The sequence below is a fragment of the Schistocerca gregaria genome, chromosome 2, assembly GCF_023897955.1.
Source record: "Schistocerca gregaria isolate iqSchGreg1 chromosome 2, iqSchGreg1.2, whole genome shotgun sequence".
NCBI classification, from domain to species: Eukaryota; Metazoa; Arthropoda; class Insecta; order Orthoptera; family Acrididae; genus Schistocerca; species Schistocerca gregaria.
In genome coordinates, this window is record NC_064921.1 from 28,146,373 (window position 1) to 28,171,676 (window position 25,304).

A 25,304-nucleotide genomic window follows, 5' to 3' on the forward strand; every position below is an offset into this window, starting at 1 on the left:
TTTTAATGGTTATTCATACATACTCCAATTTTGCCTGGGCATTACCTGTCAGAACCAAAACGGGTAGAAACGTCGCCGATGTTTTTGAGCGTTTGCTACAGACAGGCACAAATCGATGCCCAGGCAACCTCCAAAAAGATCACTGTAGCGAGTTCTACAATAGGTATTTCAAGACCGTGATGCAGCGGTACAGAATACATCACTGCTCAACATTCACTCACCTGAAGGCAAGTATCGTGGAGCGTCTGAACAGGACAATAAAAGGTCGAATGTGTATGCGTTTTAACCTTCGCGGCTCATACAAATGGACAGGTCACCCAGAAATAATTTCTCAGTATAATCGAGCCAAACATACCACAATAAAAATGAGACCAATCGATCGTGATAATGGACTCATGGATACGGTGTGCTATCGCATTAAGAGCTGGATCCCACGCAAAACAGAAGATTAATGTAGATGATTTGGTGCGTATCTCAAAACACAAGACGGCATTTGAGACATCATACCCACCGAACGGGGTCAACTGAGATATTTACAGTTTCAAAGGTGCAACGAAGGGTAGTTAAAGTTAAAGAAGCTTCAGGCTGCTTCTACACCAAGGAGATGCAGAAAAGCTCAGAACCGGATTTTCTTCTCGTGGAGAGAGTCATAAGACTTCGGGGAAACAAAGCCCTAGTCAAATGGCTTGGTCTTCCTGCTACACAAAAACAGCTGGATTGATGCCGACGATTTGCTATATAATGGGCGTGCGTAGTCCACAACCACTGTAGGAGCATAACATGCGTGCCAGGTGACGCATTGGAGGAGGTGGTGGTATTCTATACAAACTGCCAGTGGAATTGCACATCCCTGGGTATAACTACAGTGGACCTGGGACAAAGCTTCAGAAACGCTTGGCGGGCGGTGAGAAGGGGGTTTATCTGCTAGACGAAGCGTGTATGGAACACGACATTGCATACGCTGTAAATAAAGATCCATCAAGTCGTCACATAGCAGATAGGATTTTAGCTGATAAGGCTAAGACGACACGGAGGAGAAAGGATATTGGTATAGGTCAATGCATTGCAGCATTTACAGTTGATGAAACCATCATCATCATCATCATCATCATTTAAGACTGATTATGCCTTTCAGCGTTCAGTCTGGAGCATAGCCCCCTTATAAAATTCCTCCATGATCCCCTATGCAGTGCTAACATTGGTGCCTCTTCTGATGTTAAACCTACTACTTCAAATTCATTCTCAACCGAATCCAGGTACCTTCTCCTTGGTCTAACCCGATTCCTCCTACCCTCTACTGCTGAACCCATGAGTCTCTTGGGTAACCTTGCTTCTCCCATGCGTGTAACATGACCCTACCATCTAAGCCTGTTCGCCCTGACTGCTACATCTATAGAGTTCATTCCCAGTTTTTCTTTGATTTCCTCATTGTGGACACCCTCCTGTCATTGTTCCCATCTGCTACTACCTGCAATCATCCCAGCTACTTTCATATACGTAACCTCAGCCTTGTTGATAAGGTAACCTGAATCCACCCAGCTTTCGCTCCCATACAACAAAGTTGGTCGAAAGATTGAACGGTGCACAGGTAACTTAGTCTTGGTACTGACTTCCTTCTTGCAGAAGAGAGTAGATCGTAGCTGAGCGCTCACTGCATTAGCTTTGCTACACCTCGCTTCCAGTTCTTTCACTATGTTGTCATCCTGTGAGAATATGCATCCTAAGCACTTGAAACCGTCCACCTGTTCTAACTTTGTTCCTCCTATTTGACACTCAATCCGTTTATATTTCTTTCCCACTGACATTACTTTCGTTTTGGAGATGCTGATCTTCATACCATAGTCCTTACATTTCTGATCTAGCTCTGAAATATTACTTGGCAACTTTCAATCGAATCTGCCATCACAACTAAGTTATCCGCGTATGCAAGACTGCTTATTTTGTGTTCACATATCTTGATCTCACCCAGCCAATCTATTGTTTTCAACATATGATCCATAAATAATATGAACAACAGTGGAGACAGGTTGCAGCATTGTCTTACCCCTGAAACTACTCTGAAACATGAACTCAATTTACCGTCAACTCTAACTGCTGCCTGACTATCCATGTAAAGGCCTTTAATTGCTTGCATAATTTTGCTTTGTATTCCGTAATCTCGTAGAACAGACAATAACTTCCTCCTAGGAACCCGGTCATATGCCTTTTCTAGATCTATAAAGCATAGATACAGTTCCCTGTTCCACTCATAACACTTCTCTATTATTTGCCGTAAGCTAAAGATCTGGTCATGACAACCTCTAAGAGGCCTAAACCCACACTGATTTTCATCCAATTGGTCCTCAACTAATACTCTCACTTTACTTTCAACAATACCTGAGAAGATTTTACCCACAACGCTGATTAAAGAGATACCTCTGTAGTTGTTACAATCTTTTCTGTTTCCATGTTTGAAGATTGGTGTGATTACTGCTTTTGTCCAGTCGGATGGAACCTGTCCCGACTCCCAGGCCATTTCAATTATCCTGTGTAGCCATTTAAGACCTGACATTCCACTGTATTTGATGAGTTCCGACTTAATTTCGTCCACCCCATCTTCTATATTGCACTGCAATCTATTGACCATTTTCTCCACTTCCTCAAATCCTATTTCCATTATCATTCCTACCCCATTCTACCTCGAAATCTGAAACATTACTGATCGTATTTTCACCCACATTGAGCAACTCTTCAAAATATTCAGTCCATCTGCCCAAGGCAGCCACAGGATTAACCAGCAGTTTTCCTGACCTGTCCAAAATACTTCTCATTTCCTTCTTACCTCCCTTTCGAAGACTTCTAATTACACTCCAGAATGGTTTTCCAGCAGCTTGACCCATAGTCTCCAACCTGTTTCCAAAGTCTTCCCAAGATTTCTTCTTGGATGCTCCAGTTATCTGTTTGGCTTTGTTTCTTTCTTCAACATAACTTTCTCTGTCTACCTGGGTTCTAGTATATAGCCATTTTTGATACACCTTCTTTATCCTTTTACAGGCTGCCTTGACTGTGTCATTCCACCAAGCTGTTTGATTCATCCTACTTTTACACACTACTGTTCCAAGACATTCCTTGGCCACTTCTAGTACTGTGTCCCTATACCTTGTCCACTCTTTTTCCAATGACTGTAATTGACTACATTCAACTAACTGGTACCTTTCTGAGATCGCTGTTATGTACTTGTGCCTGATTTCCTTATCCTGAAGTTTCTCCACTCTTATCCTCCTACATATGGACCTGACCTCCTGCACTTTCGGCCTCACAATACCAATTTCACTGCAGATTAAATAATGATCAGTGTCATCAAAGAATCCCCTGAATACACGTGTGTCCCTCACAGCCTTCCTGAATTCCTGATCTGTTATTATATAGTCAATGACAGATCTGGTTCCCCTGCCTTCCCAAGTATACCGGTGAATGTTTAAAAAAAGGAGTTTGTGATTACTAAGCCCATACTGGCACAGAAATGCAAGAGTTGTTTCCCGTTCCTGTTGGCCTCCATATCCTCTCCAAATTTACCCATAACCTTTTCATACCCTTCTGTTCGATTTCCAATCCTGGCGCTAAAATCACCCATGAGCGGAACACTTCCTTGTCCTTTACTCTAACAACTACATCACTGAGTGCCTCGTAAAAACTATGCATCTTATCCTGATCTATCCCTTTACAATGCGAATATACTGACACAATCCTAATTTTCTTGCGAGACACTGTCAAATCTATCCACATCAGTCGTCCGTTTACATACCTTATTGCAACTACGCTGGGTTCCATTTCTTTCCTGATGTAAAGCCCTACACCCCATTGTGCAATTACTGCTTTGACTCCTGACAGGTAGACCTTTCTCACCCCTTACCCGAATGTCACTAACAGCTAAAACGTCCAACCCCATCTTACTTGCAGCCTCTGCCAGCTCTACCTTCTTCCCAGAGTAGCCCCCATTGATATTAATAGCTCCCCATCTCATTACCATTTGCTTGGCAAGTCGTATCTAAGGAGTCCCTGGTTTGTCAGTTAGAGATGGGACTCCGTCACCTCCAAAGGTCCGAGGCATTTTGCTCTGATTGTTGCCAGCGTCATATTTATAGTACCAGGAAAGCAGGTTGCTAGCCTTACTTGCCGCGAGTCCCATTGGGTTTTTGGGTTTTACCCCTAACGGTTGAGGGACTAACCGGTCGATTTGGTAGTCTTCGCCGTATGAGCACAAGGGTGACCACGACTCAGAATATGTCCGAGATGCCCAGCCTTATTCCGAAGTAACTGGTATCCCGACTGTCGGGACCACTTACTTGGCCACTCATACGTTGCCCGTGGTTCATGAACTAGGACATGACTACAGGAACCCACACCATGAACCACCATGAAACCATGGGTGGAAAATTTACGTTGAGTTTAAGAGTGATGAATTTCAAGCGAGCTATGAATGCTGCACATTGTGCACTAAATAAGAAGAAGAAGGACTAGGGCGGGAAGCAGAGCTGTTTGAAAAACTGTATCCTGACAGTGGTGTATGCAGTAAAAACGCACTAAAGCAGAAAGATGTGGGAAGAAGAAGAAGAAGGAGAGGATCGGTTAAAGCACCTAGAATTCTACAAATACCCAAGGCATCTGGCTGTTTTATTCCATTTCTCACCCCGGCCCTCTCTGCGCTCTCAGCTGTAGGTTCCCTCTCTGGTGGCGCTGTAGCTATTCCTCGAACGGTCAAGAACGCGCAAAACCCCAAGCACAATTAGAAGAGACAAGAAAACATAATGGCATGATGGAAGCCGCAGCCATCGGAAAAGGACTATACTTGAAATCGTACAGGAAAGCGCTTGGTCTATTCATAAATAATAAAAAAAAGTCCAGATCGACCACTCACAAATACTGATCTTCTTAAGTTTGTTAGAGTCAAATTCAAGATAACAAGATTCCGTTGTGAGTTTATGGGATTCATTATTGAAGACAATGTGGAAAACTGGTGAATCAGGTATTGTGGACTTAGATGTTGCTGGAGGCCCAGGAACCCATTGGGTATCATATGTTACGAAAAATGGCTCATTTGGTGACCCGTAACCACCAGAAGAATTACAGAGATACTCCACTCACAGAAGAGGTGTGCTCTACAATTATCGACGCTATCAGGACTTTAATACACATCCCTGTGGACATTTTTGCATCATCTTTATCCTGACGTTCACAAAAAAGAAGAAGCATGCTCTATAAGGATGAGGTTTAAACATTCTTTCATCAGTTGAGGTTCAGATGCAATGTGGCACACTTTGACGTTAAAAGAACGATCATCTGTATTGCGTGCAAATTACTTGCCGCCAATTGATTTGAGCGTTAGTGGATGGAGTATTGCACTGACTGGACTGGAGACGTACAACAGCATCCCAAACGTCACTGAGACTAACAGTAGACTGCATCTGGATATTAATGGTGAAAAAGATATTGTGAAAATAGAACCGGGTGCATACGATATTGACGATTTAAACGCAGTCTTAAAACAGTTTGGAAAAGGTATTGAACTATGTGCAAACATCAATACACTTAAATCTGAAATATGGACTGTAAATGCAACGATTGACTTTAACCAGAAAGATTCAATAGGGCGGCTGCTGGGTTTCACAAAAGGGCAGGTTTTGAAGAAGGATCCAAGTAAATTTTACAGATCAGATCAGACTGCAGACATACTGCCCCCGCCAGCACAATCCGTGTCGAGTGTAACACTGCAACGAACTCCTATCTCAACTATAGTCTGATTCACCTATTTACGGATTCTTCCCCTCAGTTGCAACAGGGTATAAGATTGTTGAGACCCCTGCCAATGCAATATAGCTTCCAGTAACAGCTCAGACATTGGACTATTTGGAGCTGCGTAGGTGTGGACCAGAACAATCAACTTCTGGACTTTCGTAGTGAGGAAATCACTGTACGATTACAACTAAGGCAGGATGGGCGTACGATATAAAACAAGTGCACCCAAACCACAGCATGCCATTTCGCTACCAGTCAGCAAAGTGATAACATGTGCGAGCTACGAGTTTCTTAAATCAGTTGGCCTGAAACCGCGTAATGACGTCCTCACTCAATGTGACCAATCCAGTAGAGTATGATGAGAGAATTATACGTGAGGAATACTACTCTCATAAACCTTATGCTTCAACAACATTTAACAAGAACGATGAAATTAGGATTGTCGTCCAGCACCAAGACGCACTCACACTTCCATGCAAGAGTTTCATATATCTAGAGGGGTCATTCAAGAAAACCGACGGCAGCGATGCAGTGGGATCCAAGCTGAGATGTAACTTTTTGGAATTTCTTTTCGAAGAGATACGCTATGAACTCAATGGGTCTGACATCGATAGTACACACAATGTCGACATAACATCAACACTTAAAATATACGTCTCGGCATCACCAGCAGATCTGCATGGTTTAGACAATGCGGAATAGTTCATAGACTATCCACAGGATAGAACAGTTGCAGAATACAAGCGATTTACTGCCTACATACCTCTAAAAATGCTTATTGGGTACTTTGAGGACATGAGGCAGATTATTATGAACGCTAAACAGGAACTCATTCTGGTAAGGAGTGCGACAGACAATAACACATACATTCAAGGAGCTCAATAGCAGAATACGATCACAATCAGCAAGATAATATGGAAAATGCCTCATATCATTGTATCAGACGAGGAGCGTTTGAAGCTTTTAAAAGTCCTGAATTCAGGTACATTTCTGTCACTGACATTTCGCTCATGGGCAGTTTTCGAGTATCCAGTGTTACCGACTGCGAGCAAACACACATGGGCTGTTAAAACTTCCTCCCATCTAGAGGCACCTAGATTCGTCATACTTGCGTTTCAGACTGATAGAGGAGGTAATATAGCAAATTATTTCACTATGTTTGACAACTGCAAGTTAACTAATGCCAACGTCTACCTCAATTCAGAATTCTAACCATATGACAATCTACATCTGCAGTGGAATCAAAATGTATAGAGTCTAGCATTTGACATGTATGCAAGGTTTCGCGCTCCTTTCTATGAAACTGATGAAGGAGAGGGAGGAGGGTGTCTACACAGTCCAAGTAAGTTCAAGGAGCTTTCACCGATCATCATAATAGACTGCTCGAAACAGAATGAGATAATTGAGTCTGGAACTATAGATGTGTGAATTGAATTTGAATCATCGACAAATTTCCCAGAACACACTGCCATGTATGCTCTAGTTCTACATGACCGTGTGATCAACTACTGCCAGCTCATCAGTGTTGTGCAACGAGCTGTGTAAATGAACAGGTGCTGCACCATACCTAGAGCATTTCACGATGATGTCTCAAGGTGTGAACATTATTGCAGCTCCCCCCCCCCCCCCCCTCCAGGGGTCCACAATTCTTTTGTGGATCACGTGTAGCGAACATGGGACCCCGAGCAAATGTGGCCCTCCTTCCTTTCCGGGCTGCATACCTTCCTTTTCCGCATCCTTCCCTATCCCCCATCTTCGCCCCCCCCTCCCCTCACATCTGGCTCTTTCCTTCCCTTTCTCCCCCTCTGGGAGTATGGTTTGTGCCTACGTCCGGAGACGGACGCTCGTAAATGTAACGCATTCTTTGCCTTCTCTGCTTGCATGTCTTCATCCTTCCTTTGTCCTCTTTTCCTTACCTCTTCTCTCTACCCTACCTCTTCTTTCAACCTTTTTTCTGCTGCGGCGTTTGAGACCTCTCTTCTTTCCTTTCCCTTTCTTTGTTTTTCCCTTTCTTTCTCTTTCTTCCTCCCTGTGCGTGTCTGAAAACCGACCCACGCATTTTCATCGGGCTGATACCTTCCGACCATGCCGATTGGTCCCTCCGTCCGTTTCTCTGGAGTTGTGACCTGAGGTGTGACAAACACCTAAGGCGGGAGTGCCCTCAGAGAGGGCCCTCACAAGGGAGGAGAGCGCCATCGGACACGCCGGTAATCATGGGGGATTCTTCGCAATGGTTTCCTCATCTTCCACTATGTCTGCTCACAAGCGTAAGTTCACTGAGTCTCAGCCACAGACAGTTCTTCCATCGTTGCCACAGTTCCTTGTTGCTTCTCGGTCTGACGAAGGTCACGACTTCTCCACAGTCAACCCTTTCATTATTCAGAAAGGTGTCGACGCAATTGCAGGTCCTGTGAAGTCTTGTTCCAGATTACGGAATGGCACCTTGTCAGAAACAGTCAGTGCCCTCCAGGCACAAAAATTCCTGCGTACTTCACTGCTCCACACCTTCCCTGTCCGGTTGGAAGCGCACCGCGCTTCAAATTCCTCACGTGGAGTCGTTTATACACGCTCCCTCGACGGGTTGTCTGACGAGGAAATTCAACACTACCTGTCTGACCAGGGCGTAACGGCTGTTCATCGAGTCATGAAAAGGGTTGACACGAACATCGTTCCAACCCGTACTGTCTTCTTGACAACTGACAGAGTTCAACTCCCATCGAAAATAAAAGCGGGCTATGAGATAATTTCCGTTCGCCCCTACGTCCCAAACCCTACGCATTGCTATCGGTGCCAGCAGATCAATCATACCAGCCAGTCCTGTTCCGACCCGGCCAAATGTGTTACGTGTGGCAAGGATGCCCATGAGGGTGCTTGTCCACATCCATCCCAGGGTTGCATCAACTGTATTGGTGACCACGCTGCTTCCTCTTGAGATTGCCCCATTTTTAAAAACGAAAAGGTCATTCAGGAAATCAAAGTGCAGGAAAAGGTGTCGACCTTTGCTGCTCGAAAATTATTCGCAAGTCAAAAGTCTACTGTGCTTCAGACAGGAAAATACAGCACTGTCCTTGCCTCTACTCGTCCAACAAAGGATCTCACCTTTAGTGACACGGTCGTCAGATCGGCCAGCGCAAACACCGCCCGTTAAACCTTCCCACTTTCGCCTGCTCAATCTATGGCTTACCCTTCATCGGGTTCTGCTAAATCTCGATCCCAAAAGTCAGACACACGGACTTCCAAAAAAGAGCATATGTGTGAAGAATTTTTACGTACCCGAACTTCACAACCATCGGTTCCTCCTTCATCTAAACATCATGGTTCCAAGAAAGCACGGCGTGTCTCATCTACAGCACCACCTGGCAGTAACCGCCCTCGGCCGTCTTCTGTGTCGCTGAGGCGCACTGCTGGCGGCCGCGGTCGGTTGCCCCTCTTTCTTCGCGAATTTATGGCAGAGCGCACATTAAAAGTGCGGGTGAACACTGCTCTCTCCCGTACTTTCTCCCAAGAAAACGGGGTACCCCACGGCTCCGTGCTAAGTGTTGTACTGTTTGCCATTGCCATAAATCCAATTATAGATTGTCTCCTTCCTGATGTCTCGGTCTCCCTCTTTGTGGACGATTTTGCGATCTACGACAGCTCTCAACGGACCAGCCTTCTTGAACGACGTCTTCAAGGCTGTCTCGATCGCCTCCACTCTTGGAGCATCGATACAGGCTTCCGCTTTTCTCCCAGTATGACCGCCGAGGTTAATTTTTGGCGTCGTACATTCTTCCACCTTCCCTACGTATAGGACCTGTCCACCTTCCGTTTTCGGACGTCGCTAAATTCTTGGGTCTTACGTTTGACAGAAAACTGTGCTGGTCCTCCCACGTTTCCTATCTTTGGGCTCGCTGTCTGCGATCCCTCAACACCCTCCGTGTCCTGAATGGTACCTCCTGGGGAGCGGACCGAGTGGTCCTTCTCCGCCTCTATCGCGCCTTAGTGCGCTCGAAATTGGACTATGGAGGCATAGTTTACTCCTCTGCTCGGCCGTCTAATCTTCGGCGTGTCGACTCTATTACGTTTAGTGACTGGAGCGTTTTACACCAGCCCTGTGGAAAGCCTTTTTGCTGAGACTGCTGAACCTCCGCTGTCCAATCGGCGAGCTGTCCTTCTGAGTCGTTATGCTAGCCATCTGTCTTCCATGCCTGCTAATCCGGCCCATGGCATTTTTTTCGGCGCCTCTTTGGATTTAGGGTATGCAGGCCGCCCTTCCTCCGTACTACCAGCGGGAGTCCGCTTCCGTCAACTGCTTCATTCTCTTTCCTTCCGCTTTCCTAAAACTTTCTTGACAACTTGGGGTACAGTACCGCCTTGGCTCCGTCCCCGGACCTGCCTGCTCTGTGACCTTTGTCAGTTTCCCAAGGATGGTACCCCTTCACTTGTTTATCGTCGGGCATTTTCTGCTCCATGTGCACAAATGAAGGAAGCCACATTTATTTACACTGTTGGCGACACCCCAAATCGATTTCAGCTTCCCGACCAGTGTTCGGTTTATACTGCGGAGCTTTACGCTATTCTCCAGGCTGTCCAATACATCCGTCGCCATCAGCGGATACAGTATGTTATCTGTTCAGATTCTCTCAGCTCTCTCCTCAGTCTCCAAGCTCTCTACCCTGTCCACCCTCTGGTCCACCGGATTCAGGACTGCCTCCACTTGCTCCACTTGGGAGACGTCTCGGTGACGTTCCTCTGGATCCCAGGACACGTTGGTATCTGCGGAAATGAGGCGGCCGATATAGCGGCCAAGGCTGCAGTCTCTCTTCTTCGGCCAGCTATTCGCACGATTCCCTTCGCCGATCTACGGAGTGTTTTATGTCGTCGTGTTGTTCTTTCATGGCATCCACATTGGTCGACACTTCCTCATAATAAATTGCGGGACGTGAAAGCTCTTCCCTGTGCTTGGACCTCTTCCTCCCGAACGCGTCGTCGGGAGGAGGTAATTTTAACTAGACTCCGGATAGGAAACTGTATTTTTAGCCATCGACATCTTTTAAGCGGCGATCCTCGCCCACTTTGTCCCAACTGCTCTGAGTTGTGGACGGTAAGACACCTTTAACTTAAGTGTCCCTATTTTACTCAGTTATGCGCCCGTCTACAGCTGTCGCCTGAAAGATCGTCCAGTTTAGCAGATGACACGCACTCAGCCGATCGCCTTCTCGAGTTTATTAGTGCCAATGGGATGACGTCAGCCATTTGAAGCTCTTTTTGGGGACAACCAACCCCTTACTGTAGTGGTTTTTTAAGCTTTCCATATTTTTTTAGTTTCTCCATTTTTTTGAGTTTCGTTCCCATTGCTGCTGGTTTCCATTTTTGTTTTTCACCTCTTCATAAGTCTCAGACCGTGCGCTAATGACCATAGCAGTTTTGCGCCCTAAAACAAAACAAAACAAAACAAAAATCTTTGTAGAACTCAGGGTTTCTATGACGGCGAGCGTAAACAGTTCGTATTTAAAGATGTTTCGTTTGAGTGTACACACAAGATGCTAAAAAAATAGAGACATTCTCAGCAAACATTGAATCACTAGGGTCTTTCAATCATGTGAGGTATGCTAAGACACGAAAAAGTGCAAAGTGGTTAACACATTTCTACGATGAAATTCACTGGGATGATCCTGGCATACCCTATGAAGATTTGGTGACTGTGCTTAAATTATTCGATCACACAGACACCATCATCTACGTGAAGGGAAAGGAGAAGATCTCACGGATGTGTCGAATCTTTAAATTTGCTTCTATTCAAGAACTGGAATTCTACAGGTGTCCTTCTCTCCATCAACTCAAGAACAAGTATCAAAAGAGTGTTGCCGTATCTACGTATGAAAATGTAAAATTACTTTTAAGTTTGATGAGAAATAAATGAATTTTTTTCCTAACTTTTTTTTGAGACCGATGTCTAAGCCGTGCGTGACTCGTGCTTGTGCCATCTCTTATTTTACATCCTGTTTATTTCGTGTTGCCCCATCATTATGTTAGTTTCAGTTTCTGTTGTCACTGCAGCTTTGTCTGTCCGTCAGCGGCAGCAGCAGCGCCTATCGATATAGCCCTCACGTGTTATCTTTGCTGCACTGCTATTACTTCCCTGTTGTCAGTCGTGGAGTCAGTTGGAATGTGCCAGGAGGGCAGTTCAGACCTGCTGTCGTGAAGTTGGAACGCGGCACTAGTTCAGTCGGGCTGGAGCAGCAGTGAGGCCTGGATATCCGTGGCTCGCCCGACTGTTGCCACCGCGCATCACTTGAGCCAGGGACAGTCTTCATGGATCATCCTACTGGACGACATGAGTGGTGATTTAATTACCGAAGCCACGTCTGCTAATGTTGTCCCGTTGGTTGGTGGTATTCCTGGGAGCAACAGCGAGTGTTCGAGTTGGTAACGATTTAGCTGCCGTGTGGTGGAATTAACTATACTTGTCCATTTAAAATTCAAATGCGCCAGCGGAATTTTCTGCCTTGTGGCCGTTAGTGTACCGGTTATCTGCCCTGGTCGCTGACATAAATTCAGGCAGTGTCCTTACTTCATCTGTTGTCACTGTCCAACGTGGTGTGTAGTTTGTGATAGCTTAACGTATATTTGGTTGTGGGCGCTGTGTCTGTAAAGTTTTGGCTTTTGAATCAACGTATACTGGTCGGTGGTTAGCAAGTCGTCTTGTCGGTGGGCCCCTGACTGTCTCTTGGTTGTGTTTCCGGTGTATCCACTATGGTTGGGTCGACTTCTTGCGTCACCTAAGCGATCGTTAAGGTTTCAAGGGCAGACCGAGCCCCCTGGAAACTTCTGAGCACCGTTGCCTGTACTGCCTTTCTTATTGGCGTTTAACTGTGTGTTTTTAATGGCTCATAGCCGGTGGTTTGAATTTGTATGGTTGTAATTGTGTTTTTAAAATCAAAGGCTTTCTGCCTGTTGAAAATTTATTGTATTGTTTTTTAAAAGCATCGGCCTTCAGCCGCTTTAAGTTTTAAGGATCTTACTTACCAAGTATTACAGGCTTTCAAGATAAGCTGTAGGCCTTCTCCCTGTTGAAAATTTATTGTAGTTATGTTGTTTTAAGTTTATGGCACTTCGGCGGCTTTTAAAAACTTAATCTACCTGACTAGGTAAGTCTTATATCGCTTGGGCTTAAATACTGTTTTAGGTTAAAGCCTAGAGCCTTCTGCTTAAAAAAGAAACAATTTAAATATCAGCAATGATGTAGATTAACGAATTTTTTAAATTTTTTTCCTTATTTCATTCATTTCTTGAGTTTACAATTTAGTTCGTGATATATATATATATATATATATATATATATATATATATATATTTCTTGAGATACAGTTCAGTGCAGAGATACTTTTAACTTACTACTAGAATCCAACACGCGTTGGAGATTCCTTGAAGGGAATGATTTTTATTTTCCATTGTAGAGCCATACTTAAAACTAGAGCAGACATATAGACTAACTTACACGCTAAATACTATTACTAATGAAATTCCATCCTAACAGACTATACTGAACTGAGTTGCTCTGTGAATTGACGTTCTACTTAACTAGATGGCTATAAAGTTTTCTGTAGTAGACATTTTCTGTGAAATAATTAATTAATTGAATGACTCCAACTTAACGAGATATATCTTTGAAATATTCATTTATCACTGAAACACTTTAATAACAACATTTAACATTTAACTGGATGGCCCCAACTTAACTCAGCAGCTCTAAGTATTTTTTTTTTATTTGAACTGGTTGGCTCTAAACATTTTCCACCACAGGCAGCTGAAATACTTTAATAATAACAATTAATTGGGTGGCTCTAAAGTGTCCAACCCAGACAGCTGTACTAAAAAAAAGAAATTATAATTATGGAACTCAAGCTCCTTTGACTGGATGGCTACTGCTAGGTAAAACTTAAACACTACTCTGTTTACACGCGCACACACACACACACACACACACACACACACACACACACACACACACACATGAATAACGAAAGAGCGACAATAATATTAATTTTTTCAGCACATTTTGCTTATATATTAATAAAGTCGCAATTTCTTTTCCAGCACATGGTACTTATATATATGAGGAAATAATTTTTGCATTTATTTTTTTTCAGCGCATGGAAAACTAGATGTATATACACATTCATACATATTTCACACTCACACACATATGCACACAGATTCATACATATTTTTACACTCCCACATACGCGCACACACTCACAGCACACATCACACACCAACCAATAATTACACTATGATAAAAGAGCCATAATATTTGACACAAAAAACCCATCCCATTAACACATTCTGTCACTCTCTCTCAATCAGTATCGCCCACTCCTACTTTTGCTTCAAGTAAATAGTGTGAGTTTGGGAGGGTTCCACCCCTATCCTCACAAATGACTCTTTTATCGTCATGAGGAGACAATTCGACGTTAGATTGCAGTACAGTGTCCACTTTGTGACCTCGCCATCGAATACTAGTTTGCCGAACTATGTGCAGATGAGCGCCTAGAACGCTTTGAACATTCAGGCACCGCAAATAGCCTTCAACTGTGAGGGCACAAGATGCTGCACGTCGAACGCCCTTTTCTTGCCTCTGGGTGGCCCCGTCTATTGTACGATATGCATACATTTTGGACCTCAGTCCCGCAAACTCTACAATCGGTAAACAATTCGCATCGTCTTTCATGGGACCAATAACCTTTTTCTTCTTACGAGCAATACCTTAAGGATTATCGATCTCATAAGATGTGTCGAATTCTTTGCTGTTGCACCTAATTACTTCATATGGATCACAGTTCTTGATCCAGTAGATAAAGCTGTCTGTTTATATATTAAGCAACTTTGGTTCTACAGAATGAGGTCTTGCTCGTAGTGGAAGCGGTATATGTAGAATCTGGAGATATCCAGTATGCACATCCCCGAATAAATAGGCTTCATACACTCTACTGCAGTCTTCGAAATCCCCACAGTAACAAAGTCTTCATTGAAGATGGTGGGCACTTAAAATTTGGCCTGGCTATACACTTTCTCAAGCCATAACGCCCTTCCCATGCAGTAATTATCAAAATATCACGTTCATTTCTTAGATTCTGCATAGTTTATCCGAAAATTGAATTGTTCATTAATTTATAAAAAACTTTTTCAGAGTCATTACTTGCGACAGCTCTCTTTTCGGTATTTAGTTCAATATACTCCTTCAATAAGGGGGATTGATGAAAGGAGATAGCCCGGGTGATTCTAACAAGCTTCATCCATAAGCTGAGGCACTGCTGGAGATTACGATAATGGATAACATACCTCTGCTTATCTCCAATAGTAGCCAACTGTTTAGGGATGGTGCTTCCTCGCGGAATTTGTTGCTCTGGACATAATGGCAAGTCGCTGTCTCTTCATGCAAATAATTATGATATGTGATGTCTGCCTCAAGGACATACCATGCATCAGAATCGCCTGCAAGATCCATTATTTTTCCACCTAATCCTTTCAATTCATCTTCGGATACCCATCGAAACCTGCCAGCCGGCAGTGGCTGTATCATGGTGTGCCTATATAAGTTGTTCACATCTAGGTACGTAATGTAACTCGAATCTAGGGATGCATTAAACCTGACACCCATCCATGGGGATTTGCCTTGGCATGCCTGTGGACGCACTGACAAAGTCCCCCACGGATACCGCACTCAAAAATAGAAGCACTGCAGCATCAGTGAAAAGTTCTAGGCTGCAACAGTTTTTTTTTTTTTTTTAGCAGTGCGTACCAGACAACAGACAACCCATGTGTCATGTAATAAAAGGTGGGGTGAAGAGAGTACGTGGCAAAACATACACTCCGGAACTTTTCGAAAACATCTGCAAGCAAACGCACATCTGTGTCCATGTATAGTCTTGCACATTCTCCCATATTGGTTATGTTGAATTCCCGCCAGACATTCATGGCATGCTCATAATCTGCTGTAGTTACGGCATCGAATGTGAGAGTGCAGATATGTCGGGAAGACTGGTTTCATGGGGTTTTGCCATGCTCTCAAAATACTAATATGGGAAAAGTCCTGTCCTAGTAGCAAGTTGGAACTTTTCCTCATCAGGAAATGCTGATCGAATGATACGCATATCATTCTGAGGTAGAGTTTCAACGAGTCTCTGGAGCGAAGTCTGCATAAAGCGTAAAGAGTCAAGGAATCGGAGCGTAATTTTTGGCGTCATTCGTTTTGAGAAAGACATGTACTTCTCAACACTTTCAGGCGGGACACTGATCTGATCATTCTTCGTACCGAAATGAGCCATACCCACTCAAATTGCGAAAAAAGACAGATATGTGCCGTCGGAACTTATACTTCCAATTGCATGTGTTATGAGCTGCACCACGGAACTTTCCCACAAGATGGCAATGATCTCTATAGGGAGTTTCCGCTTTTCTATCTAACAGCAGTCCACAAATATTACTATTAACTGCCTTTTCATACAACTCATCATCTTCCTTTGATTTGGTCATGGGAATGTTGGTGCTGTAGAACTTATCAAGTTCCCATGAAAGTTTTTCAAGCTCAGTGAGGAGCCAAACCGCAGGATCATCCCCAACATATGAATCGTAGCGGTTAAGTTTAGAATCGTATCCACATACAAGTTGGAATGCTGCCACATAAGGTATGTGTTTTTGTGTGAAGGTTGTATGTGAGGCTAAGGGGTTCCCTTCAAATAGAGTAATAGGAGTCAGCAGGCATTCAAAGTCGGCGTACACTACAAAAGACATCGCTACTGGTGGTGAACATTTTGAAATTTAATGAAGTTATTTTCCTCTGTGGGCATAATAACATGTACAGGGTCCTTGGAAGCACATTCTAATAGATGTATCGCTAATAACTAGTCTGATGAAAAATAATTCAGACACCTTAAAGAAATATGTTTTGGACGATAAGTAGTTGATATTTCGGAGGAAAGGAGTCGGGACATGTCTTTGATCGACACAATGTGATAATTATGACCCTCAGAGAAGGGCAGCAAGTTTACATGCTGAATATGCGCAGCTGCAAACTTTGAGAAATGGAGGGGTCCACCTACCGTATGCTTGCCCTGCTCATCTGACTTGTCATTATTCTTCTCCAGGCTATAAACGTGAACCGGTATTCCGGTATTCTGAGCCTCAAATTTAGGTATGTCCTGTATCTTTACGGGGAACTCTATACCATTGAAGTTATAAGATGTCATAATATCACAGACTTTGTAACTGTTACGACGCTGTGAATGTTTCTTGTGATTTCTCTCATAGCTTCAGGATTGACCATGCAAAACAAAGATTATCATATCGATTTTCGACATTAATGCATGCCTTCTTGTTAGCTATGTCTTTAGGGAGTTTGATATATATAGCTAGACCCTCTATTTACCGGATCACAGACATGTATATGGATGTCAAAGATTGATATATTGCTCAGCGCTTTAGCTGATCCTCGAACTTCCATCTCGGAAAACCAGGCCATAATAGTGTTGAAGGTGGATTAATGATACCACTCAACAATGGCAGTGCTCCGAGAAATAACGCCATTATCACCCCACATGTAGTGCATAGTTGTGGCCTCTACATCACGAGGATGTTTAGGTGGGTAATTAAGTTCGCAGCAGAGTACTGCACTGCAGTTAATGGCGTTATATCTAGGATCGTCTAGGACTTTGAGGAGCTCGGTCTCCAAGACAGGGAGGCACCTTCTAAAAACCCGACAGGGTCACAGTACCTTCCTCCCGAATTCTCAATCCTTGTCAGTGAGATACGGCCCTCAAAAGCCCTAGCAACTGCTGAGTATTCTAGGGGTGTGTCATTATACCGTTATTCTGATGTCCTTCACTATCAATAGGATGGGAGGGAGCACTACCGCTAGCAATAGAATAATGAATATTAGTATTACTACGTCTACAAATAGGAGTCTATGCCGTCGATGATGGGGCTAGTGAGGAAGCATCTGCTGTAGGAAGGGGTATGCGCCTTGGTGCACGCACGTTTTGCTGACAGCAGGGGCGAACTGTCTGAAGCAGTGGAGGCAGTGATGGTAGGTGGGAGCAACCGGGCTGTGACGACGGTTCCCGGGGTCTGATGTCCCCATTACCGAGCAGCGAGGTGGCAGGCAGATGCCCCTCTTAGTCTTCAGCCCGCTGAGGTGGGCGCCAGAGGGGTTGCGGCAGTGCGAGGGCAGGTAGGTGCTGCTGCAGCCTCTCGTGCAGCTGTGATCGGTGCCATACCCGGCGCTATGTGTCTGTATGGTGTGTAGCCTGTTCCCGCCCCCGCAACCACTGCTCTAGACACGAGATGTACTTTGTGTGATATGCCTGTAACATAAATAAAAAATAAGTTTAATGATCCAGATTTTAAAAAAAATAAGAAGAAAAAATGATGGTAATTATTTGTTGTAATGATAAAGTTTAAAAATATTCACCTTCTCCATTCTGGTTCCATGGCTTGAACAACTCATCAGCACATTCAGTGAGGTCTCCCACCCACTCCGGTACTTCATCCACCTCACCTAAAGGGTCATACGCTCGGCCTTTCCGATTCTTCTTCATCCGCAGCGGCCGCCATCTCATGAACCCAATGAGGGATTTCACCCCCACGTTGCTCTGATTGTATGACACGCTCGGTGACTCCCTCCCTATCCATACAATCATCTAGAAAGAAAAGAAAAGGATATGTCTCAGCTCAACCTAGGCACTTAGAAAACCAATATATATAACACAAAATTATTTTATCTAAGAACTACATTTTACAAATGTACTTACATTTGTGCTGTGCTCCAGCCCTCTCAACCTCCAGCTGATGACCTAGCTCAGCCAACATGTGAAGGATAGCGAAGAGTTCTCAGGCTTCCAGCCCGAGAACTCTTCGCCAGCTGTATAGACACCGCCGGCTGGAAGCCCGAGAACTCCTCGCCAGCTGTATCCGCCGCGAAAGCATACATTCACATGTGAGGAATGAATTCTATAAAATTGGAAAAGACTGAATATAATATCCAGTATGGAAAAACGCACGCACACACACACACACACACACACACACACACACACACACACACCGTCTGTGGACTGTAAGCCAAATAGATATTTAACAAACACAGAAAACACGTAACACATACACAAAATCTGTTAAAGGATGCAGCAGTCTGTGGACTGTGGCCGAAACAGATATTCGACAAACACAGAAAACACATAACACAGACACAGAATATGTTAAAGGGCGCACCAGTTTGTGGACTGTGGCCCAAACGGACATTTCACAAACAAACATTGAACACAGGCACAGAATCCGTTAGAGGTTGGAACAGAGACCCAAACAGATATTTGACAAATGCAGAAAACACATAACGTAGGCACAGAATCAGTTAAAAGGCACAGCAGTCTGTGGACTGTGGTTCAAACAAATATTTGACAAACACAGACACAGAATCTGTTAAAGGACACAACAGTCTGTCGACTCTGGCCAAAACAGGTATTTGACAACACAGAAAACACATAACACAGAAACAGAATCTGTAAACGGGCGCAACAGTCTGTGGATTGTGGCCAAAACAGATATTTGATAAACACTAAACACAGACACAGAATCTGTTAAAGGGCGCAGCAGTCTGTGGACTGTGTCTGAAACAGATATCTGAACACATAAAACACATAATACAGACACAGAATCTGTTAAAGGACACACCAATCTGTGAACTGTGTTTCAGACAGATATTTGAACACCAAAAAAGTACTTACCAGGTGATTGATCTTCGTCTGCCCTGCGACACTTGCCACTGCTGCTGCTGTCACTACTGAAGCTGTTAGTATGCTTCATGATGATTATGATGATGATGAATGTACAAGCTATTGACCTCTGAGAAACTCGTAGAAGTACAGAACCAGAATGACAGTGAGTTAGACTGTGGCTAGTCTTATATATAGTTTCTATGATGTCGAGTCACATCACTGATGCAGTAGCCAATACGAGTGGAGCATTCTAGGGGTGTTGGGTGCTAGGTCATGAAAGAGTGATGACTGCGCTCTTAGTGGTAAAACCTCGAACTTCTCATTTGGTCATTGAATCTCCAAGTGATACAGTCAGTTATCGAATATCATTAAAATCGGATTCGAATTAAGTACATCATTAATTCATATGTTAGATGCGTGATGTGTCAGCTAGACACCATAAATTTTCAGTTAGAATCGCTACAATATTTCTAAAAGATGATTTGTGATGTCAGTATGCGTGTGCAGGCTAACTCTGTGACGTTAGCATTTGTGTGCTCGCGGGCTATACACGTGCTGCATTGCCCTTTGGAATCGCATGAGAAAGAAAGGGTTGCAACATCTCTCTCTCAGCACTTGACTGCACGTAGGGAAGGGGGTGACTGGACTTACAAATACTGCAAACGACGATCTTGGATTACATCACTGATAAGAGTAAACTCTAGTGACAGTACTGTGTACCATGTCAGGTGGAATCCGGACCTCATGGTCAATAGACTGTTTCCCGCCACCTTGGATAACGGTACTCACGTCATCAGCTGACGTCATGTCTGTCATCTTGGACGACTGGGCCTTCTGCTGGTGGTAGTATGTACTAGGTCAGCTGGAGTCCAGACCTTGTGGTGAATACACAGGATGGGTGTACAGCATGAAATTGTGTAAATAAAGACTTAGGTCCAGCACTTGTCGAGTCCTATGCCTTGAAATCCCTAGGAGGGGTTGGCGGTCGGGTGTCTTAGGTTAGTGGAGGTGACCTTCCTTTCCCGTCATTTTCTTAGGTTAGTAGAGATACCCCAATTGACCTATCTTCCAGCGAAAATACAAACTTGAGCCAGTTTCTAGGACAAGGTGGCAGTCGGATAACTTAGGTTGAAGGTACCCCAAGTGCCGTTTCTTTCCCGCCATTTTCTTAGGTTAGTAGAGGTAGCTGTGGTGTGATGCATTGTCCTGATGGAATTTGAACTTACCGCCATTTTTCTGAGGGAGAAGAGGGGGGCTAGGTTAGTAGAGATAGCACAGTTGACCTATCTTCCCATTAAAATTCAAACTTTCCACCAAAATCGGCTCTCTTTGATGTCACGGCCGCAATATTGGATGACGTCATCGCCGCCATCTTGAATAGCGGCACTCTGGGTCAGAAATAGCCTTGCCCCAATACTCAATTGGTACCAGAACCATACTATTCTCAAAACTCTGATTGGCAGCAGCTGCCAGTTGTTTGCCAACCTCTGAAATAGAACAAACCTGGGCTAAAATGTCTGCTGTGCTTGATCTGCCGTTGAAAAACTTACAAAATTACAGACAGTTTAATTATTATTATAAAAGATACACATAAGAAAACTTTCGATTACTAACACTTATGCTCTGATTTGTTTGAAGTGTTAAAAAACTTCAGTTTCATGGACTTCTTATGTCAAGTATAGAACAATGTCTTCGTTCATTAATGTCTTCGTTGGCTGCACACAAACCTCATAACTAATAGAAATTACATTAAGTGTTGCACGTGAATTAGGACTAGAATTTCGGCAGCTTTTTCGTGGTGACGTTAGTCCTTTGTAGCAGTTCTCGTTTTTCGGTTTATTTATTTGACTGTTATTCAGTGAGACAGTCAAAATTATCATTATTTACAATTATCTTCTGTGAGTTTCGTCACGCAGCTGCAGTTTCTCTGCTATCTCGGTAGGCGGCAGTGCTGCAGCATATCGGCCGTGGTGTGAGCACGGGTGCAGCTCGCGCTAGGGGTCTCCTGGGGTTTCACAGTCAGCGAGACCGCTTAGATCGTGGCCTGATCTTCCGATTGTGCCTGTCTGCCATGTTTGGACGGGGGGTGTTTACTTTGCAGAGAGTATGTAAGCATACTGGAGTGTTTCCACATCACTCTGCTTTTGTGGTAGCAGCCATACCTTGCAGTTCGATAATGCCGGTTTCCAGCTGCCCTGGTTGGTGCACATTGCCACACACTGTACTTAATTCTCCTAGGCCCAAAGGAAGGAGTAATGTTGAGCACCATGCTTTGTTTTGCGCCAATGCCCGTAGGTTTTCGTGAAAACTCTCGTATCTTTGTTACTGAGTTTTGTGTGTTCTTCTTACTGTAAGCTGGCCTGACTTATTACACTGGCCATTATTTTGCCCAATGCCCTTAACGTGGATCAGCATCGCAGTAATAAGGATATTCCCATCCTAAACAAGCATTTGTCAATGAACTTGCATTTTACCCAGTCTTGTTGGTGGGTATCCGATCTTGAAAGCTTTGCTTTTACCTGCATCATTGGGACATAGGTTTAAGCATCTTTATAATTTAATCTGACCTCGAAAGATTTGCATTTATTTCCATTGTTGGTGCATGTACTTTGTAGATTTAGGTATCTTAAGGTAAGTTGGAACGGAAAGAAATTTTTTTCACATTTTCAAATTTGTATCTCAGTATAAAATTTGCTATTTTCCCAAAACAAATTATATATATATATATATATATATATATATATATATATATATATATATATATGTGTGTGTGTGTGTGTGTGTGTGTGTGTGTGTGTTAACGTTTTCACGGGTGTAGATTATATTTAAAAAATTAATTCACTTGGCAAGTATTTTATTTAATTTTTTAAATATAATCTACGCCCGTGAAAACGTTAATATTTTTACATGCATTACTTCAAGATCTAATAAAATCGGTAACTTTTTATATAGAATGCTTTGAATTCCTGTAATATTTGTCTCGGTAGCACTGTGAAAAAGATTAAAGTTGAAACAAAGTTTGAAAGACAAGAAACTTTCTGACGGTAAAACCATAAGAGGCAGGCTGACAGGCAAAATGGTTCATGATCTACAGCAGTATTATGGGATGGCCATTAGAAATAATGAAAAACAGTACACTACCTTTGCCCTCCTGGATCTGATTCATGGTGCAATTACCGTAACGCCTAGTACTCAAAAAGTTCATACAGCCATAAACATTCCATCCCAGCAGCAGTCATGGATGTCATAAAAGCTATTTAAGAGACCCGTCAAATCCTGAGTTAATGAAGAAGTGTCTGCATGGTCTTACTCAAAATCCGTATGAGTCGTTCAATAGTCTTACATGTACTCGATGGACAAAAAATGTTTTTGTTGGAATGAAGACTCTAAAGTGGGGGGGGGGGGGGGGTCAGTGATACTGTTATTGCTTTTAATTATGGCAACATTGCTGGGGTGCAAGCGTAACTGCATACAGGAATTAATCCTGGAGCAAACTGCATCAGAGTACTTGAACAGATGGATAAGGTTCGCATTGATAAAGCAGAGTATGCAGCAAAGTTGGCCACTAAGGAGGCCAGAAAGAAGAAAAAAATTGGGAAAAGATCAAAAGGATGATTTACAGTATGGTGCAGGGTGGTTGTGAGTGACTAAAAATATAAAAAAAGCACATATTAAATGAGTTGCAGTCTTTTGAAACTTTAGAAGCCATTCCGGAAAATTTACATTTTTTGTTGCAATTTTCCCTAAATCTGAGAAACCATTTCTAGTAGAGTATTAATTTTTTCAGGGAATCTACTGAACTGAAAGAAGAACATAATGTTATGTATGATCAAAATTATTTAGGATAACGTACAAAAAAGGACAAAAAATTTTAACCGTGTAATTAAAATATTGTATTTCAGAAAGCAGTGGCTGAAATGCAGTTATTGTAGTTCAGTAGACTCATAACATACAGTTTAGTGTCCTGTAAAAGTTTAATGTCATTGGCTTCAGTGGTTCCTGAAATACAGGGAAGCCAAGTCACGAAATTTAACATTGTCGGGCCAGGTGGCTCCAACTTCCCTTAAAATATTTCATTGTCAGTTAACTGAGTCTATGTGACCCACAAGAACTTAGCTATTTCCTTAGGATGCATGATTTAGGATTAAGAGGCTTGAATGCATGTTGTAATTTATTTCGTTATGTGAATTTTACTATGTTAACATTAAGTACTCCTCCGATTTACGGGCTTAGTTGTCTGTCCTAACTCTCTCTGCATTGGTTGGAGGCCCATGTGTTTTTTACATTCATTTGTTACGTAAAATTAAGGTATATTTTATGTCTGTACTGCATTGAGGAACCTGTGCAGAGACCGATTACTGTGCGTTGGGTAACACATGTATTTAGCCCCTTTATTTGGTCTGAATTTGTCGTTGGTCGTTCCTGTGAAGAGTTGCTTATTCTTGTCATTTTACTATAGCTCCCTTTCTTATTTTAAATTCAATATTCTGCTATGTTGAAAGCTTTTTTTTTTAATTTTGGAAGTGTGGCACGTATTTTTCTCATTGTAGTATTGAATTATAAGAAAACCAAAATAATTATTAAATCCTGAGAGTGACTCTGGAACCGATTTTTCTAGTCTCTATCAAGTTCAAAAGTTTTGCTTTGTTATAAATTAAAGATAAAGAATTCTCGAGATGTTTAAAAGACAGAATTTCACAGTTTTCGTAAATTATTGTGGTTCCTTTGAGTTTCATTCTTCGTTATTGTTCACGTTGAATTTTACGTCTGTGGCAATTACATATATTCAGAATGGTTGTTTCCTTAATTCTCAGCGACTCACCAATCAGAAATCCAAAGTCTCTGCCGTTTCATATTTTTTAAATGTAACGAGTAACAAATGTCTGCACGTAGTTATTGTCGCCTATTGTGTAAAAACGCCGCTACAGTTGATGTAAGGCAATTTACTTTTACACTAGAAAATGTCTTTTAACCATCTCAATCAACAGCCTGCTTTATAACTGAGAGTGTTCTGCATTGAAAGATACTTTACAACTGTTATCCAACAGTGATTTTCAAGCGTTTTCTGTTGACAATGTTAAAGAAATCACCGGGTACCACGCCTTATCCAGTAGACAATCGCCATCACGATTAATAAGATCTTGCGTTAAACGCTTCCGATTCCTATTCCTTAATAACTGAATCCCAGAAGGATCTCGTCGAGACCAAGATTTGAGCGACAGAGTAATCCACGGAACGTCCTCTGGAAATACAACGGCTGTGGGTGACGTAATGGGTTGCGGAGGGTAAATTTAGCGATTATTTTCAACGCACCTTTCACGTAATGTGCGCATTCTCGCACCACTATTGACTTTGCCACACTGGAAAAGTATTCTTTAGATTAAGGTGTCCAGAGGTCGTCAATTATTAATGAAATTAAATGCATTCATGTTCCCTACTTCGTACCATTGTTTATTCAATACCTTTGTTAATATGGCGTTAACGTAAGAAGCGGCCGTGACATGATCTGTGCCTTCTAGTTTGTGCCATAGCGGACTCCCCACACCAGGTGCGGGCCAGCAACATCCAGCTGCACGGGGAAATCCGTTCTCAGCAGCCCGTGCCGTTACCTGCCGCCCGGGTGACAAGCGGCTCGCTTCGCGGGCCTCACATTCCGCGGGCAGCAGACTGACGCGACGCCTGCCGTGCGAGCAGACAGCTCCGCACGCGCCGCCCCCGCAGCTCCACCCACAGTGCGCCACGTCAGCGGCCTGTCAGCCCATCGCGAGTACAGCT